The 20,888-nt window shown below is 41.5% G+C and overlaps 1 protein-coding gene and 1 long non-coding RNA gene across 3 annotated transcripts in view; one reads left to right on the forward strand and one right to left on the reverse strand.

Moving 5' to 3' along the window:
- LOC112668863 (cystatin-9-like) overlaps nt 1–20,888 on the reverse strand; it is a 1,128,704-nt gene that overhangs the window by 18,458 nt on the left and 1,089,358 nt on the right. The window lies entirely within an intron of this gene.
- On the forward strand, nt 1,925–6,399 carry LOC112668862 (uncharacterized). Its single transcript, XR_003141931.3, has 3 exons — nt 1,925–2,082; nt 5,664–5,791; nt 5,899–6,399. It is a non-coding gene; the product is annotated as an uncharacterized LOC112668862 (long non-coding RNA).

Genomic DNA, 20,888 nt, shown 5'->3' on the forward strand with positions numbered 1-20,888 from the left:
GGTATAATGCTGAGTGAAGTAAGTCAATCAGAAGGGGACAAACATATGGTTTCATTAATTCAGGGAATATAAAAAATAGTGAAAGGGATTAGAGGGGAAAGGGGAGAAAATGAGTAGGAAATATCAGAGAAGGTGACAGAACATGAAAGACTCCTAACTCTGGGAAACAAACTAGATGGTGGAAGGCGAGGTGGGCGGGGCGTAGGGGTGACTGGGTGGTGGGCGCTGAGGTGGGCACTTGATGGGATGAGCACTGTGTGTTTTTGTGTATGTTGACAAATTGAACACCAATAAAAAATTAATTTATAAAAAAAAACACAAAGGCCTCCAAATCCCCCCCCCCAAATAACGTATTCAACTCAACAGCAAAGAAACAAACAGTACAATCGTGAAATGGGTAAAATACATGAACAGAAATTTCACAAAGGGAGACATAGACATGGCCAAGAAGCACATGAGAAAATGCTGCGCATCCTTTGCCATCAGGGAAGTACAAATGAAAACCACAATGAGATACCACCTCATACCAGTGAGAATGGGGAAAATTAACAAGACAGTAAACAACAAACAGAGAGGATGTGGAGAAAGGGGAACCCTCTTGCACTGTTGGTGAGAATGTGAACTGGTACAGCCACTTGGGAAAACTGTGTGGAGGTTCCTCAAAGAGTTAAAAATAGATCTGCCTTAAGACCCAACAATTGCACTGTTGGGGATTTACTCCAAAGATACACATCTGTGAAATTCCAGGATACCTGCACCCTGATGTTTATAGCAGCAATGTCCACAATAGCCAAATGTCGCAGGGGCCTTAGTGCCCATTGAAAGATGAATGGAAAACGAAGATGTGGTTTATGTATACAGTGGAATATTACACAGCCAATAGAAATGACAAATACCCACCATTTGCTTTGAGTGGATGGAACTGGAGGGTATTATGATGAGTGAAATAAGTCAATCGAAGAAGGACAAACATTATATGGTCTCATTCATTTGGGGAATATAAAAAGTAGTGAAAGGGAATAAAGGGTAAAGGAGAGAAAACGAGTGAAAATATCAGTGAGGGTGACAGAACATGAGGACTCTTAACTCTGGGAAATGAAAAGGGGTAGTGGAAGGGGAGGTGGCTTGGGGTGACTGAGTGACTGAGGGGGGCACTTGATGGGTGATATGCTATATGTTGGCAAATTGAACTCCAATAAAAAATAAATTAAAAATTTAAAAAAATACAAAAACAAGTCTCTTTCAGTTTCTCTCTCTCTCTCTCTCTCTCTCTCTCTCTCTCTCTCTCTCTCTCCCCGCTCCCCCCCCTCTCCCGTTTCTCTCTTTTCTGCAGAGTGAAGAAAACAATCAAGAGAATTAAAAGGAAGCCTACAGAATGGAAGAAGATATTTACAAGTTCATATCTGATAAAGGGTCAGTATCCAAAATTCTATAAAGAACTTATCAATCCTAACACCCAAAAAACCAAATAATCAAGTCAAGGATGGGCAGAAGACATGAATAGACACCTTTCTTAGATTATCCAGATGACTAACAAATACGTGAAAAGATGCTCAACATCACTTATAGTCAGTAAAATACAAATCAAAACCATGATGAGATACCACTTCATATATCTACACACAATGGAATATTACTCAACCATCAAAAAGGATGAAACCTTGCCATTTCAGTGACATGAATAGAACTATAGGGTATTATGCTGAGTGAAATATGTCAATCAGAGAAAGACAAATACCATATGATTTCACTCATGCAGAATTTAAGAAACAAAACTCTTTTCTGGTAAGATGAGCAAATGGGAAGGGGAAAAATAAAATAAATTTAAAAATGTATTTTGAACAAGGAGCTATGATTGCATTCTCTAGCTGTTGGTGAGTGCTGCCTCTTGGCCACAGAGGGATCTTTTTCCAATGAGCCTCTGCAGCACTTTTCTGCCACTGCTCCCTGTTGCACTCTGCCAAGTTAGGATACAGGGCCGAGCAGCACCAGGAGCAGACTACCAGGTGGAAGGAGGCAGGAGGAAAGATTACTTTCAGAAGGCTGTGCATATCCTAAGGAAGTGAATGCAAGACAGGCAAGGTAAAGGTAAAACCACGGAGGAGTACCTTCTGATTCTGTGTACCTTAAGTCCCTTGACTTCCCCTGGAATTTGTCCGTCCAGCTGGTCTTCTGGGGGAGGGGCCTGTTGTGCTGATTTTCAGGTGTTAGCACTTGGGGGAGCTGCTCTGCCCCTGCCTGGTGCAGGGCTCAGTGGCGGTTGTTTACCCCGTGAGGCCCCAGGAGGAACAACCCCGGTGGCGGGGCCAGCTCTGGAGCCCTGGAGTCAGCCCCCGCAGTAACCACAGAGCTCTCCGTCTGCAGGGCCTGGAGGCTCCGGGCGGGGCCGCTGATCTGCTCAGCTCGGGGCAGGAGCGTCCTCGCTGTCCTGGGCCCTCCCGGCCTCTGCCTGTCCCGGGGGGAGGCCAATCTGGGCTGTGTCCCGGCGCCCTGTGCCTCCGGCCTGCGCTGTTGGATTCGCTCCCGCCCCGCAGCCCCCTCCGGGGAGCCGCCCCCGAGCCCCCCGAGCTGCTCCCGCCCCGCAGCCCCCTCCGCGGAGCCGCCCCCGAGCCCCCCGAGCTGCTCCGGGTCCCCCGTGCGCGCTGCAGCCCTTAGGGAGCTCGGCGCACTCTCCCGGGGCGCAGGTGCTGTTAGTGTCCCCTTAGCCCGAGGGCATCCCCGCCCTCCTGGGTCCTGCTCCAACCCCCTGCGAGCCCCTTTCCGCCCGGGAAGGTCGGTGCAGCTCCTGCTCCTCCGGGACGGGGCTCTCCTGTCCTGGGGACACTCGCCCCGGCCTCAGCCCGGCTCCTCGCGGGGCCCCTCCCCCTTGGAGGCCTTTTGCTTCTTTATTTCTTTTTCCCCGTCTTCCTACCTTGATAGAAGCGCGAACTCTTCTCACCGTAGCATTCCAGCTGTTCTCTCTTTAAATCTCAGGCCGAATTCGTAGATTTTCAGGATGATTTGAAGGTTATCTAGGTAATTTGGTGGGGACAGGTGATGTGGGGACCCTAGTCTTCCGTCATCTTGCCCCTCCTCTCTAGGACACTTAACCTTGATACAGCATTAATGGTCAATCTACAGCCCATATACAAATTTTGTTCAACTCATGTCCATCATGGAAATTATTAGTCCAAGTTGCAATCTAGAATCACATATTGCATTTATTTTATTTTTTCCAGTTTTATTGAAGTATGATTGGTATACAAAAAATGCACATAATTAATGTATATTCCTTGGTGAGTTTGAACATATGCATACACTTGTGTCACTATCACTACAATCCAGGTAATAAACATATCAATCACCTCCAAAGATTTTCTTGTGTCCCCCTCCTTTCTGGTAAAAGCATTTAAAATGAGATCTATTAACAAATTTTTAAGGACATAATACCTTATTGTTAACCTTAGGAAGTATATTGTACAGCAGATCTCTGGAACTTACCTCATAAAATTAGCTTTATATCCTTTGAACAGCAATTTCTCATACCTGCCCCCCCACACAATCACTCTATTGTCTATCTCTGTACCTTTGACTATGTGAGATGCCTCAGATAAGAAAAATCTTGCAGTATATGTCCTTCTGTGAGTAACATGTTTCACCTGGTATAATGTCTTCTAGATCCATCCATGATGTCATGACTGGTAGGATTTACTTCTTTTTAAAGGAAGAATAATAATCTGCTGTGTGTGTGTGTGTGTGTGTGTGTGTGTATGCTGTATTTTATTTATTTATCTGTTGATGGACATTTAGGTTGTTTCCATATCTTGGTTACTGCGAATAATGCTGCCATGAACTCAGGAGTGCAGGTAACTCTTTGAGATCCTGATTTCAATTATTTTGTACATATACCTAGAATTGGGGTTTTTGAATCATATGACAATTCTATTATTAATTTTTGAGGAACCTACATACTCTTTTCCATAGCAGTTGCATCATTGCATATTATTACCAACACTGTATAAGTTCCAATTTCACTATAGCCTTCCCAACAATTATCTTTTGTTTTTTATAATAACCACCCTAAAGAATTTTGAAGTGGTATCTCATTGTGATTTTTATTTGAATTTCCCTGATGGTTAGTGATGTTGGGCATATTTTTATATAACTGCTGACCATATACATGTCTATTCAAGTTCTTTGATCATTTTTTAAAAAAAGGTTTTATTTATTTATTCACGAGAGACACAGAAAGAGAGGCAGAGACACAGGCAAAGGGAGAAGCATGCCCCCTGCGGGGAGCCCAATGTGGGACTCCATCCCAGGACCCTGGGACTAGGACCCAAGCCAAAGGTAGACACTCAACTGCTGAGCCATCCAGGTGCCCCTCTCTGATCATTTTTAAGTTGGGTTATTTATTTATTTATTTATTTATTTATTTATTATTTATGCATGCTATTGAACTGTATGAATTCCTCATGCATTATGGAAGCTAACTCCTTATCAGATACATGGTTTGCAATTGGTTTCTTCCACTTTGTAGATTGCCTTTTTGCTCTGTTGATTGTTTCATTTATTGTGCAGAAGCTTTTCAGTTTGCTGTTGTTCCAATTTTTATTTTTGTTTTTGTTGCCTATGCTTTTGGTGTCACATTCAAAATATTATTGCCAAAGGCCAATGTCAAGTAGCTTTCTGTAATATTTCTTCTAGGAGTTTAGGGTTCTGAATCTATGTTCAAACTTTTAATCCATTTTTAGTCAGTTTTGTTATGGTGCAAGATAAGGGTTTGATTTCATTCTTTTTGAATGTGGACATCTGATTTTCTCGGCACCATTTATTGAAGAGATTATCTGTTCTCATTTGTTTATTCTTAGCATTCTTGTAAAGAAAACCAGTAGAATGCATACATATGGGTTTATTTCTGAGCTTTTTATTGTTCCATTGGTCGGTATGTTTATTTTATACCAGTATCATGCAGTTCTAATTACTATAGCTTTGTAATATGTTTTGAAACCAGAAAGTGTGATACCTTCAGCTTTGTTCTTTTAATTCAATATTACTTTGCCTATTAGGCAAATTACCAACCCCTATTTTGTGTCTCTTTAGGAATTTTAGGATTATTTTTTCTATTTTTGTAAAAGTGTATCTGGGATTTTAATAGGGATTACATTGGACCTGTAAGTTGCCTAGGTAATATGGACCTTTGAAAAATACTAATTCTTCCAACCCATAAACATGGAATGTTTTCCACTTATTTGTTCCTGCTTTCATTTTTTTCATTAATATTTTGGTTTTCAGTGTACATGTCCTTTACCTCCGTGGTTAGGCTTATTTCTATTTTATTCTTTTTGTTGCTCTTGTCAATAGGACTTTTTAAATTTCTTTTTTGGATAGTTCAGTATTAGTGTATAGAAATGCAATGGATTTTTGTGTGTTGATTTTGTATCTGTGACTTTGCTGAGTTTATTTACTTGTTCTTTTTTTTTTTAATTTTATTTATTTATGATAGTCACATAGAGAGAGAGAGAGAGAGAGAGGCAGAGACATAGGCAGAGGGAGAAGCAGGCTCCATGCACCGGGAGCCCGACGTGGGATTCGATCCGGGGTTTCCAGGATCGCGCCCTGGGCCAAAGGCAGGCGCCAAACCGCTGCGCCACCCAGGGATCCATATTTACTTGTTCTAACAGTTGTTGAGTCTACGAGGTTTTCTGTGTATTTCTGATCTTTGTTACTGAAGGCATCTTGTCATCATAATAAAAACCTCTAGGACCAGTCCAGCCATAACATTGGCTCTGAAAGGCAAAGTTGGGCTCAGGTAAGTGTCCTTACACAATTTTTAGCACATATTATTGCACAAAACAGCCACCTTGTGGCTGAGCACTCTTTGCTCTAATTACAAAAATATTTTTTTTATCTTCTCAGTGATATCATTGTAAAACTAAAGGCCAAGAATGCGACTAAAAGGACTGTGTGTGGAACATTCTGTCCTTGGACTGAAATTTCTTTGGAAACATAAGCAAGAACAGAAGTATTTTGCAAAACATGTTTCAAGTTAGCTTTCAAAACAAGAACAGAGGCAAAATTAGAACAAAAAGGAAGAAAATCAACAATGATGTTAAATTTTATGTATTTATTTGACTAAAGTTATGGTGCTCAGTTGTTTGGTCAAACTCTGGTTTAGATGTTACTGTAAAGGTATTTCTGTAGATATGATTACCATCTGCAGTTAGCTAACTTTAAGTAAAGGAGATCACCTTTGACAACGTCAGATGAATCTCATTCAACAAGCTTTTTTGCCTTAAGAGCAAAATCTGAGGTTTCCAGGAGAAGGAATTCTACATTAAGATAACAACACAATTTTTCCTGAGTTTCCATGCTGCTGGCCTGTCTGACAAGTTTCAGACCTGGATTTTTTCCTAGCTCCTATAATCACATGAACAAATCACTTAAAATAAATCTCATAATATATGTACATAGATCTTATTGATTCTGTTTCGCAGAAGAACACTAACTGAAATACCCTCTAATTTAGCTAAAGGAAGAGACTTCCCTAGGAATTTAAGTACTTGGACCAGTGAGACTGATATAAAACACAAAGTGGATTTGAAGACCAGGATAAGGAGATGGGGACTAATGTGGATCCAACTGTTCATGAAGGAGGCACTAAAAAGGTGAGGGAAACATGCTATTACTAAATTACCAACAGTAGCTGGAGCCAAAGGCATCCCACTGATGAAGCCAAGAGAGGTCTTGGGACAGACTGAAATGAAAGGTGAAATGACACCTTTAGAGGAGAGGGAAGATCCATGAAACTACTTGGGGGAGAAGAGGTGCACAAAGAATAACCACGGAGAGAACAGTTGAGAGACTAACCCCTAAAACTGTGAGTCACCTGAGGAGTGTGACTTTAGCAGTCTGGGTAGAGCATATGTCCAAAGCTTTTGGGTGATTTTATGTACAGCCAGGGTAAGGACCATAGCTAGGTCAGATTTGCCAATTAATTTCACCAACCTAAACTCATCAGAGCTCCCTTGCTGGATTTCCAGGTGATGTGGACACAATAGGTAGACATACAGGTTTGCTTCAGCTCCACGGGAGTGTGCTTGATGAACTAAAGGAAACCAAGGGAGGGTATGACAGAGACAGAAGACACTCACCACAGCAGCTGGGGGTAGAGGACATTGGGATGAGAAATGTCTCCTTACATGCAAATTATCCATCCCAGGAAGGGAGAATGGATAAGATTTGTTGCAATAGCAGATGACTTTGACAGACTAGCAATTATTTGTAGCCCTCCATAGGGTACCCCTCAGGCAAAATGTAGTGTAAGAATAGAAACTGAGTGGGCTTTGAAAGCAAGGAGAAAGTAAAGGCAAGAAAGGGAGGCAATCTGGAAAATAACACAAGCCTCACCAGAGTTAGGGAACTTTAGTGACCAACCTGAGAAGAAGGTGAAGCCATCAAAAATTTACCTGATCCTTACTGAAAGGCAAGGGCAAGAGTGAGAAATTCTGCTTCAGTTGGTGACTGACCATTCCTAAAGTGAAAGCAGTGGTTCTTAAACTTTAGCCTCTGTCAGAATTATCTAATTGTATAATAATATGTGAATTACATACTTCTGTGTAACAAATTACTGCAAAACTTAGACACTTAAGACAATAAGCATTTATTATCTCAATTTCTATGGGTCAGGAGTGTACATACAACTTAACTAGGTGCCTCTAGGTCAGGGTCTCTATGAGGTTACAGCCAGAGATACAGAGATATCTCTGATATCTGATATGAAGTTACAGCCAGAGATACAGTCTCTGATGGAGGTCTCTCTGGTGATGGCTGGTAGGGGACTACAGCCAAGCTCTCTCACATGGCTCTTTGTGAGCCTTGGTTCCTCATCATGTGTGTGTCTCCAAAGGCTGCCTGAGTGCCCTTACATCACAGCAGTTACCCATCTGACATAGAGAGCCAGGGAGTGCCCAAGATGGAAGCCAGTCCTTCCAGATTGTACAGAGTGGGTTTGCCAGTGACATCTCTTCACTTCTGTGGTAGCCTTTTCTTTTTATTTATCTTATTTATTTATTTATTCGTGAAAGACACACAGAGAGAGGCAGAAACACAGGCAGAGGGAGAAGCAGGCTCCCCTCTGGGAGCCCAATGCAGGACTTAATCCCAGGACCCTGGGATCATGCCCTGAGCTGAAGGTAGATGCTCAACTGCTGAGCCACCCAGGTGTCCCTGTGTAGCCTTTTTTTTTCTCTTTTAAAGATTTTATTTATTGTTTATTAATGAGAGGCAGAGAGAGAGAGAGAGAGAGTGAGGCAGAGACACAGGCACTGGGAGAAGCAGGCTCCATGCAGGGAGCCTGAGGTGGGACTGGATCCCTGGTCTCCAGGATCATGCCCTGGCCTGAAGGCGGCGCTAAACCACTGAGCCACCCGGGGTGCCCATAGCCTTTTCGTTACAAACCAGTCACTAAGACCAATCCATGCTCAGGGGAAGGGGACTGATTACACAAGGTCCTGAAGTCCAGGAGAGGGAGATCATGGCTGCATAACACAGCTTGTTAAAACACAGATTATTGGATTCTCCCCCAGATTTTCTGATCAGCAGGGCTGGGGTGGGCCCTAAGAATTTGCATTGCTAACAAATTCCTGGCTCCTGTTACTGCTGCTGTAGCTGATCCAAGAACCACATTTTGGGAATTGCTGCTTTGAAAATCCTACACTCAATCATAGTGAGAATCAGGCTCCAGGCTTCCAGCAGGAAGTTGGACTTTACCCAGGCACTAAGATTGGGAATCTCAATGGCTCAGATTCTGGCTAAGTCTGAACTGAATAAGAATTTGGGGAGGGTAGTTTATAAACTTAAAATTTTGGAGTTTTAAACTCACACAAGAACAAGAGAATTCTGCCTGGGGTTTTAATTCCTTTGGATTTTAATGTTTTAGGACTTCAGCTTGCAAAGGAGTTAGTCTTGAACTTTAATTTTTCCTGGGAATGAGATAATGAGGGTGGGGATGTGGTAGGAAATTTCTATGTTGGCTTATAATTAGGGTACAATTGTTTAATTGTACTTGCTTAATTTTGTTGAGGCTTGATTGGACAAGGTGGCCAGAAATTATTTGAAATGGGAAGGAGAACACAGAGTAAACATTTGGCTTAGATAAATAAAGCTTTGGGATGGATTTTGTTAAATAGCTTCATTTAGATATAATTCACATACCACACTATTTAACCATTTAGTGTGTATAATTCAATGGTTTTTAGTATATTCACAGAATTATGCAAATGTCTCCATAATATAACTTTAGAATATTTTTATTACCCCCAAAGAGGGCCTCTACCCATTAGCACTTTTCACCTTCCTGGCCCGCCCACCTCCCACTGCTGCCCCTAGCCCTACGCCACCACTAGTCTGCATTGTGTCTTTATAAATTTGCCCCATCTTTCTAGCTATTTTACATGAATGAAATATGTGGTCTTTTTGTTGCTGACTTTTTCAAATACCTTGATGTTTTCAAATTCTTCCATTTTGTAGCATGTATCAGCACTTCAATTTTTGTATTACCCAGCCATAACCCACCATACAGATATATTTCATTTTCTTTACTCATTCATCTATTGGCAGACATTTAGGTTTTTTTACCTCTCTCTCTCTCTTTTTTTTTTTTTTTTTGAGATTAGGAATAGCACTGCTACAAACGTTCCTGTGTAAGTTTTTGTATGGCCATGTTATCATTTATATGTGGCATCTATATCAAAGCAGAATTGTTGAGTGATACGGTAGCCATATGCCTAACTTTTAAAAGAACTGCCAAACTACTTGTCAAAGCAGCTACACCATTTTACATCTCTATAAGCAATATGAGGTTCTAATTTGTTATTGTCTGTTTTTATTTGTTTTTAATTTTTTTATTATAGCCATATAGTGGGTATGAAGTGGTATCTCATTTTGACTTGCATTTCCCTAATGCCTAATGATGAGCATTTTTTTTCATGTACTTCTTTGTCATTTGCATATCTTCTTTGAAGAAATGTCCATTCAAATCCTTTGGTTTTTTTTTTTTTTTTTCCTTTGGGGTTTTTAAAATTGGGTTGTCTTTTTAAAAGTTTAATTTGGTTACTTTTAATTTTTAAAATTAAGGTTTAATTATTTAAAAATGGGTTAGTTGTCCTCTTATTAAGTTATAATAGTTCCTTATATATTTTGGAAATAAATTTCATATTAGCTATATGATTTGCAAATGTTTTCTACCACTGTGTGGTAGAAATTTGTCATTTGCAAAATGACAAAACTAAAACAATTTAGTAGTAAGTGTGATGTCCTTTATACAAGGAAAATTCCAAAGGCTGGGAGAATACAGTGCCACCCAAGTGGTAGCACACTCTTCCTGGAGGATTGTGGTTAAGAGAAAGTTTTAAATAGAATTAGAAGCAGCAAGTTAGAGACAGGGTGTGATTAGCTGGGGTTGCATATCTGACCTTATTTGGAAAGATTAAGGAACAAGAAAATATATAAAGAGTTGGATTGGTGTTTGGATACTCTGTGTGTCTTGTCAAGTGGAGACTCTACAGGAACATGGAAGTTAGGTTTGCTGATGTGGCATCCTGAGCAGTAGTGGCTCCTTCTTGAACCTAAAAATTTATTTTGACAGCTCCCATCCACTTTTGATCATTCTCTTGACCATTCAAGATATGATAAAATATATCGGCTTTACATGTGTCTGGAAGGCTCGGTCAGTTAAGTGTTCAGCTCTTGATTTTGGCTCAGGTTATGATCTCTGGGTTGTGAGATAGAGTCCTATGTCAGCTCTGTGCTCAGTGCGGTGTCTGCTTGAGATTCTCTCTCTTCCTTTGTCCTTCCCCTTGATCATGCTCTCTTTCTCAATAAATAAATAAATGCTTTAAAAAATATTGGCCTAGTTTGACTCTCCGTTATCATTGCCTCGGGAGTCACAGTATAATAGTCACAAGAGATGATGTCAAGCTTGTATTATTGGACCTGGTTATATTATTCTTCAGGGTTTTTGTGTTTGTTTTAGTTGGTCAGAGACTATCTATTACCCAGTCAATGGCTATCCAGTGCATTTAAAACTTCAGAGGGAATGCAGTTTATTAGGGAGAAAATAGTAATTATTAGCAATCAAATGACACCCTTGGTTTGTTGAGCACTCCAGAGCCAGGGTCCCCATAAACCAAATAAGCTAGAATAAAGTAAGTTAAAAAAATGAACCCTTCTTTAGGGGATACTTCTTTGAGTCAGTTGTCCTCTTTATGCATTTCATGTAACAGTGTCTCCACCACTTTCTCAGAAGTGTTTATCCAGATAGAGCAGGTGCTGTTGATTATTGCACAAATTCCTTCTTGTTCTGCAAGTAGATAATCCAGAGCTATTCTATTGTCAGGACAACTTTTACAGGCAAATACAATGATGTCTGCTAGGCAGCTATAGCTTTAGTGGTAGACCCTGATATTTCCCTTAGAGTAAGAAAGAAATGGCCCCCCAGCGTTAAGGAGGATAACATGATAGACAGGGAGCTGAGTGCTCTGGTGAGGTTGAGGCATTGGGAATCAGAAGTGTGTGACAAGCAGAACTATAGAACCACCACCATCATGGCACTTCCAACAATCACTTGGAGATTGGATTACCCTCCTACTCACTCTTGCAATAGCCTGAGATATGTAAATAATGCCATTATCTTTCCACAACAGAGCAAGAAGAAAAGGTGGAAAAAGATCTTTGTGGTGTAAGAATTAGGAAAAGGATGGTCAGAGAGGAAAAAAGAAAAGGAAAAATATATCTTCTTGATCCAACATTTTGGGTAAAAGCAGCCTTTCTTCATGTTGGCTACTCCTCTTCCTCATCAATTTGATTTTGAAGTCTCCACCACTTGTACAGGATAAGATGTCACGTGGATCCTTCTTCAGTTTTGAAATACGGACTGGAGGTTTGACACCTTTTAATTTGGCAGCAGTGTTAGTAGTCAAGAGTACTTGATAGGACCATTTTTATGAATCTCACTTTTGCAAACACATCAAAGTAAAATAATAACTGTAAATTGTAAAAGATTTTAGACTGGCCATAGATAAAGATCTCATGAGAGTTAATTATAATGTAATTGACACAGATATTGTATTTAGGAGGAGGCGGGGCAAGATGGCAGAGGAGTAGGGTCCTCAACTCACCTGGCCCCACCAACTTGCCTAGATAACTTTCAAACCATCTGAAAATCTACAAATATGACCTGAGATTTAAATAAAGAACAGCCAGAACACTATAGAGAGAAAGGTTATTCACTTCTTACAAGGTAGGAAGGTGGAAAAAAATAAAATAAAAAGAATCACATGGAGGAGGGGCCCCCCGAAGAGCCTGCTAAAGCCAGGTGGCAAGAGCCTCCAGGACAGGAAAGCCCAGGCCCTGAGCAGTGGGAACTTTAAAAATCTGCACCAGATTCTTCCTGGATGGAAAGGCACTTAGCAGGGAAATTGGGCAGAACCGCAGGAGGGGCAGTGGAGCCTCCAGTCTTCCGGAGTCTCTAACAGAGGAAGTGCATCCAGGGGAGAGTGCAAAGCACACTGCGGGCCCAACTCAGTAAAGGGCTGGAACATGCACCTGACAGGACTTCTGGGAGAAACTAGTGGGTCAGGTGGGGTCTCTGGACAGAGGAGTCTGAGCCCTGCTGCTTTCAGGAGCTGCGGCCCCAGGAGCACAATTCCAGCAGCACAGGCCCTGGATCCCCAGGTGATGGAGGGACACAGCCCCCCATCCTGTGGTCTCCCTAGGACAGGCAGAGGCAGGGAGGGCACAGGACAGCGAGGACTCTCCTGCCACCGGGCGCCCTCAGGCTGTGCAGGTCAGCGCCCCCACCCTGGGAGCATCTAGGCCAGTGCAGACTGGGAGACTGCAGTAGTTAATGCAGAGAGCTGACTCAAGAGCTGGAGACCTGGCTGCCGCCAGTGTTGTTCTTCCTGGTGTCGCTGTGTGCCTAAGAGGGGCAGGCCACCAGGGAACAAAGACCTCATGGGGTAAACAGCTGGCACTGAGCCCGGCACTCTGCAGGGGATAGGGCATCTCCCCCAGGTACACACACCTGAAAGTCAGCACAGAAGGCCCCTCCCCCAGAAGACCAGCTGGAACAACAGGGGAAGAGCAAGTTCTTGTCAAGCAGCATGGGAAACCTCCAGGGTAAGTCGAGGGATTTACAGTATATGAAACCAGAGAATACCCCTATTTTTTTCTTCCTTTTTCTAGTACAACTCCTTTTTATATCAGACTATAAATTTCCCATTTTTTGTTCTCTTTTCCAACCTTAACTACAATATTTTACCACCTCTTTATTTTTAGGTTTCTTCCTTTTTCACTTTCATATCTCTACAATTACAGGTCTTAGATATATTTTCCACTTCTAGATTCCCTTCAACATACTCAACTTAATTTTGGGAGATATATAAGATGTGTTTTCTTTGTATTATGTTTTTCATTTTCTCTCCCTCATTTTATTCTACAATGGTGGAAGTTAATACCTTCTAAAACATGACCAGCATGCACTCAGAACCAAGTGGTATACTGTGCTGGTTCATTCTGTGAGGTTCCTCATTCCCATTCTGTCACCCTCTTTTATCTAATTTATGTTTTGGTGATCAATGTTGGGGCTTTCTACAAGTATTTCTGGTTTATATAAATTTGGGACTGAGCATCTTCTAACATACAGAACTTAATATACTCAGAACCAAGAGGATCACCATCTAGGACCCCTCAGTAGACTGACTACATTCTACCTCCACTACAACTTTGTCACCAACACCATCTCCCAATCCTCCCATTTTTTTCTCTCTTTCTTTTCTTTTTTTTCTCTTTACTTTTGCTTTTTTCTCTTCTTTTATTTTTTTTTCTCTTCTTCTTTGGGATTTTTGGCCTTTTATTTTTTACTACATTGTTTTAAAATTTGTTTTTCACTTTAGTGGTCCTTTTGTTTTATTTCATTCTGATCTTTTTTTAAATTTCTGGGTCTCTGACCTTGTCAGAATCATCGAGGGTGAAATTTACTTAGGTCATAGTTAATATTCCTGACTCAGCCTGCTCATACAGCTACTCTGCAGTGAGCAAAATGAATAGAAAGAAGATCTCACCACAGAGGATAGAATCAGAAACAGTACTCTCTGCCACAGAATTATAGAATTTGGATTACAATTCAATGCCAGAAAGCCAATTCAGAATCAAAATTATAAACCTACTGGTGGCTCTAGAAAAAAGCATAAAGGATTCAAGAGACTTCATGACTGCAGAATTTAGATCTAATCAGGCAGAAATTAAAAATCAATTAAATGAGATGCAATCCAAACTGGAGGTCCTAATGATGAGGGCTAATGAGGTAGAAGAAAGAGTAACATAGAAGACAAGTTGATGGTAAGGAAGGAAGCTGAAAAAAAGGGATAAAAACAATTAAAAGACCACGAGGAAAGGATAAGGGAAATAAATGATAGCCTCAGAAGGAAAGATCTACGTGTAATTGAGGTTCCATAGAGCGCCAAGAGGCACAGAGGTCCAGAAAGCATATTTGAAAATTTCATAGCTGAGAACTTCCCTAACATGGGGAAGGAAACAGGCATTCAGATCCAGCAGATAGAGAGGTCCCCCCAAATCAATAAAAACCGTTCAACACTGTGACATTTAATAGTGAAACTTGCAAATTCCAAAGATAAAGAGAAAATCCTTAAAGCAGCAGGAGACAAGAGATCCCTAACTTAGACGGGGAGAAATATTAGATTGACAGCAGACCTCTCACCTGGCAGGCCAGAAAGGGCTGGCAGGATATATTCAGGGTCCTAAATGAAAAGAACATGCAGCCAAGAATACTCTATCCAACAAGGCTCTCATTCAGAATAGAAGGAGAGATAAAGAGCCTCCAAAATAGACAGAAACTGAAATAATAAGTGACCACCAAACCAGCTCTGCAAGAAATATTAAGGGGGATTCTGGAAAAGAAAGAGGAAGCCCAAAGAAATAATCCACAAAAACAGGGACTGAATAGGTATTACGATGACACTAAATTCACATCTTTCAATAGTAACTCTGAATGTGAATGGGCTAAATGATCCCATCAAAAGACGCAGGGTTTCAGACTGGATAAAAAAGCAAGTCCCATCTATTTGCTGTCTACAAGAGACTCATTTGAGACCTAAGGACCTACAGCCTGAAAATGAAAGGTTGGAGAACCATTTATCAGTGAAATGGTCCTCAAAAGAAAGCTGGAGTAGCCATCCTCATACCAGATAAATTAAAGTTTATCCCAAAGACTGTAGTAAGAGAAGAAGAGGGACACTCTTTCATACTTAAAGGGTCTATCCAACAAGAAGACTGGACAATCATGAATATTTAAGCCCCAATGTGGGAGCTGCCAAGTATATCAATCAATTAATAACCAAAGTAAAGACATACTTAGATAATAATACACTGATAGTAGGAGATGTCAACACGGCACTTTCTGCAAATGACAGATTTTCTCAGCACAACATCACCAAAGAAACAAGAGCTTTAAATGATACACTGGACCAGATGGATTTCACAGATATTTACAGAACTTTGCATCCGAACGCAACTGAATACACATTCTTCTCAATTGCACATAGAACTTTCTCCAGATTAGGCCACATACTAGGTCACAAATCAGGTTCAACCAATTTCAAAATATTGGGATTATCCCCTGCATATTTTCAGACCACAAATTTGACTCTTGAACTCAGTCACAAGAAGAAATTTGGAAGAAACTCAAACACGTGGAGGTTAAAGACCATTCTGCTAAAAGATGAGAGTCAACCAGGAAATTAGAGAAGAATTAAAAAGATTCATGGAAACTAGTGAAAATGAAGATACAACTGTTCAAAATCTTTGGGATACAACAAGAGCAGTCCTAAGAGGGAAATACATCACAATACAACCATCCCTTAAAAAACTGGAAAAAAACCTCAAATACACAAGCTAACCTTGCACCTCAAACTGGAGAAAGAACAGCAAATAAAACCTACACCAAGCAGAAGAAGAGAGTTAATAAAGATTCGAGCAGAACTCAATGAAATAGAGACCAGAAGAACTGTGGAACAGATCAACAAAACCAGGAGGTGGTTCTTTGAAAGAATTAATAAGATAAATAAACCATTAGGCAGCCTTACTAAAAGCAAAAGAGAAAAGACTCAAATTAATAAATCACAAATGAAAAAGGGGAGATCACAACCAATACCAAGGAAATACAAACGATTTTATTTTTTTTTAAATTTATTTATGATAGGCACACAGTGAGAGAGAGAGGCAGAGACACAGGCAGAGGGAGAAGCAGGCTCCACGCACCGGGAGCCCGACGTGGGATTCGATCCCGGGTCTCCAGGATCGCGCCCTGGGCCAAAGGCAGGCGCCAAACCGCTGAGCCACCCAGGGATCCCTACAAACGATTTTAAAAACTTATTATGAAGAGGGGCAAGATGGCCGAAGAGTAGGGTCCCCAAGTCACCTGTCCCCACGAAATTACCTAGATAAGTTTCGAATCATCCTGAAAACCTACGAATTCTGTCTGAGATTTAAAGAGAGAACAGCTGGAACTCTACAGTGAGAAGAGTTTGCACTTCTATCAAGGTAGGAAGACGGGGGGAAAAATAAAGCAATAAAAAAGCATCCAAGGGGGAGGGGCCCCCGCGAGGAGCCGGGCTGAGGCCGGGGCGAGTGTCCCCAGGACAGGAAAGCCCAGTCCTAGAGAAGCTGGAGCTGCACCAACCTTCCCTGATGGAAAGGCGCCCGCAGGGAGTTGGAGTAGGATCCCAGGAGGGCGGGGATGCCCTCGGGCTCCCAGGGGGCACTAACAGAGGACCTGCGCCCCCGGGGGAGAACATGCCACAAACTGCAGGCCACCTCCCTATAGGGCTGCAGCGTGCGCCCAGCGGGCCGCGAGCAGCTCCGGGGGCAGCTCGGGCTCGGCTCCGTGCAGAGGAGGCAGCATGGCCCCTGGAGCGTAATTCCAGTGGCGCAGGTCCTGGAGCACAGGGCGCTGGGGGACACAGCCCAAGGTCCGGCGCTCCCCGCCCCCCCGGGACACGCAGAGGCCAGGAGGAAACAGTGCAGCAAGGATGCTCCTGCCGCCAGTGGCCCCGAGCTCTGCAGATCGGTGCCCCCCACCCCCGGAGCATCCAGGCCCCTGTGGACTGGGAGCTGTGGTAGTTACTACGGGAGCTGACTCAAGGGCTGGAGAAGTGGCCTCCACCACTGTTGTTTTTCCTCCTGGGGCCTCACAGGATAAACAGCTCCCACTGAATGGTGCACCAGGCAGGGGGCTGAGCAGCTCCCCCAGGTGCACACACCTGAGAATCAGCACAGCAGGCCCCTCCCCCAGAAGACCAGCTAGAAGGACAGGGGAAAAGCAAGTTATTGACCAAGCACTGGAAAGTTCCAGGGGAAGTCAAGGGATTTACAGTATATAGAATCAGAGGACACCCCCCCCCTTGTTTTTTGTTTTCTGTTGCTTCCCCCACCTTTTTTTTCTTCTTCTTTGTTTTCTTTTTTTCTCTTCTCTCTTTTTCTCCTTTTTCCAGTACAACTTGTTTTTGGCCACTCTGCACTGAGCAAAATGACTAGAAGAAAAACCTCACCTCAAAAGAAAGAATCAGAAACAGTCCTCTCTCCCACAGAGTTACAAAATCTGGATTACAATTCAATGTCAGAAAGCCAATTCAGAAGCACTATTATACAGCTACTGGTGGCTCTAGAAAAAAGCATAAAGGACTCAAGAGACTTCATGACTGCAGAATTTATATCTAATCAGGCAGAAATTAAAAATCAATTAGATGAGATGCAATCCAAACTAGAGGTCCTAAGGACGAGGGTTAACGAGGTAGAAGAACGAGTGAGTGACATAGAAGACAAGATGATGGCAAGGAGGGAAACTGAGGAAAAAAGAGACAAACAAAAGATCATGAGAATAGGTTAAGGGAAATAACTGACAGCCTCAGAAGGAAAAATCTATGTTTAATTGGGGTTCCAGAGAGCGCCAAAAGAGACAGAGGACAAGAAAGTGTATTTGAACATATCATAGCTGAGAACTTCCTAACTTGGGACGACAGGCATTGAGATCCAGAAAATAGAGAGATCCCCCCCTAAAATCAATAAAAACCACTCAACACCTCGACATTTAATAGTGAAACTTGCAAATTCCAAAGATAAAGAGAAGATCCTTAAAGCAGCAAGTGACAAGAGATCCCCAAACTTTATGGGGAGAAGTATTAGGTTAACAGCAGACCTCTCCACAGAGACCTGGCAGGCCAGAAAGGGCTGGCAGGATATATTCAGGGTCCTAAATGAGAAGAACCTGCAGCCAAGATACATTATCCAGGAAGGCTCTCATTCAGAATAGAAGGAGAGATAAAGAGCTTCCAAGATAGGCAGAAACTGAAAGAATATGTGACCTCCAAACCAGCTCTGCAAGAAATACTAAAGGGGACTCTGTAATAGAAAGAGGAAGCCCAAGGGAACAATCCACAAAAACAGGGACTGAATAGGTATCATGATGACACTACATTCATATCTTTCAATAGTGACTCTGAACGTGAATGGGCTTAATGACCCCATCAAAAGGGACAGGGTTTCAGACTGTATTAAAAAGCAAGACCCACTAATGAGTCTCTACAAGAGACTCATTTTAGACTTGAGGAGACCTAAAGCCTTAAAATAAAAGGTTGGAGAGCCATTTACCATTTAAATGGTCCTCAAAAGAAAGCAGGGGTAGTAGCCATTCTTATATCAGATAAACTAAAGTTTATTCCAAAGACTGTTAGGAGATGAAGAGGGACACTATATGATACTTAAAGGATCTATCCAACAAGATACCTAACAATCATCAGTATTTATGACCCGAATGTGGGAGCTGCCAGGTATATCAATCAATTAATAACCAAAGTTAAGACATACTTAGATAATAATACACTTATATTTGGTGACTTGAAGTAGTGCTTTCTACAATTGACAGATCTTCTAAGCACAACATCTCCAAAGAAAGAAGATCTTTAAATGATACACTGGACCAGATGGATTTCAGAGATATTTACAGAACTTTACATCCAAACACAACTGAATACACCTTCTTCTCAAGTGCACATGGAATTTCCTCCAGAATAGATCACATACCGGGTCACAAATCAGGTCTTAACCGATACCAAAGAATGGGATCGTCCCCTGCATATTTTCAGACCATAATGCTTTTAAATGATAACTAAATCACAAGAAGAAGTTTGGAGGGATTTCAAACACGTGGAGGTTAAGGACCATCCTGCTAAAAGATGAAATGGTCAACCAGGAAATTAGAGATGAATTGAAAAGATTCATGGAAACTAATGAGAATGAAGATACAACCATTCACAATCTTTGGGATACAGCAAAAGCAGTCCTGAGGGGGAGATACATCGGAAATCAAGCATCCATCCAAAAACTGGAAAGAACTCAAATACGAAAGCTAACCTTGCACCTAAAGGAGCTGGAGGAAAAACATCAAATAGATCCTACACTCAGCAGAAGAAGAAAGTTAATAAATATGTGAACAGAACTCAATGAAATAGAGACTAGAGGATCTGTGGAACAGATCAACAAAACCAGGAGTTGGTTCTTTGAAAGAATTAATAATATAGATAAACCATTAGCCAGCCTTATTAAAAAGAAGAGAGAAAAGACTCAAATTAATAAAATCATGAATGAGAAAGGAGAGATCACCACTAATATGAAGGAAATACAAACAATCTTAAAAACTTATTATGAGCAGCTTTATGCCAATAAATTAGGCAATCTAGAAGAAATGGACGCATTTCTGGAAAACCACAAGCTACCAACACTGGAACAGGAAGAAATAGAAAACCTGAACAGGCCAATAACCAGGGAGGAAATTGAAGCAGTCATCAAAAACCTCCCAAGACAAAAAAGGCCAGGGCCAGATGGCTTCCCTGGGGAATTCTATCAAATGTTTAAAGAAGAAATCATACCTATTCTACTAAATCTGTTCAGAAAGATAGAAAGAGATGGAATACTTCTAAACTCGCTCTATGAGGCCAACATCACCTTAATTGCAAAACCACACAAAGACCCCACCAAGAAGGAGAATTATAGACCAATATCCCTGATGAACATGGATGCAAACATTCTCAACAAGATACTAGCCAATAGGATCCACAGCACATTAAAAAGATTATTCACCATGACCAAGTGGGATTTATCCCCGGGATGCAAGGCTGGTTCAACATTCATAAAGCAATCAATGTGATTGATCATAGCAACAGGAGGAAAATCAAGCACCATATGATCCTCTCAATAGATGCAGAGAAAGCATTTGACAAAATACAGCATCCATTCCTGATCAAAACTCTTCAGAGTGTAGGGATAGAGGGAACATTCCTCAGCATCTTAAAAGCCATCTATGAAAAGCCCACAGCAAATATCATTCTAAATGGGGAAACACTGGGAGCCTTTCCTCTAAGGAACACGACAGGGATGTCCACTCTCACCACTGCTATTCAACATAGTACTAGAAGTCCTAGCCTCAGCAATCAGGCAACAAAAAGAAATAGAAGGCATTCAAATTGGCAAAGATAAGTCAAACTCTCCCTCTTTGCAGATGACATGATACTGTACATAGAAAACCCAAAAGCCTCCACCCCAAGATTGCTAGATTCATACAGCAATTTGGCAGTGGCAGGATACAAAATCAATGCCCAGAAATCAGTGGCATTTCTATACACTAACAATGAGACTAAAGAAAGAGAAATTAAGGAGTCAATCCCATTTACAATTGCACCCAAATGCATAAGATACCGAGGAATAAACCTAAGCAAAGATGTAAAGGATCTATACCCTCAAAACTATAGAACACTTCTGAAAGAAATTGAGGAAGA

This window comes from Canis lupus, chromosome 23, assembly GCF_003254725.2.
Source record: "Canis lupus dingo isolate Sandy chromosome 23, ASM325472v2, whole genome shotgun sequence".
Taxonomy (NCBI): domain Eukaryota; kingdom Metazoa; phylum Chordata; class Mammalia; order Carnivora; family Canidae; genus Canis; species Canis lupus.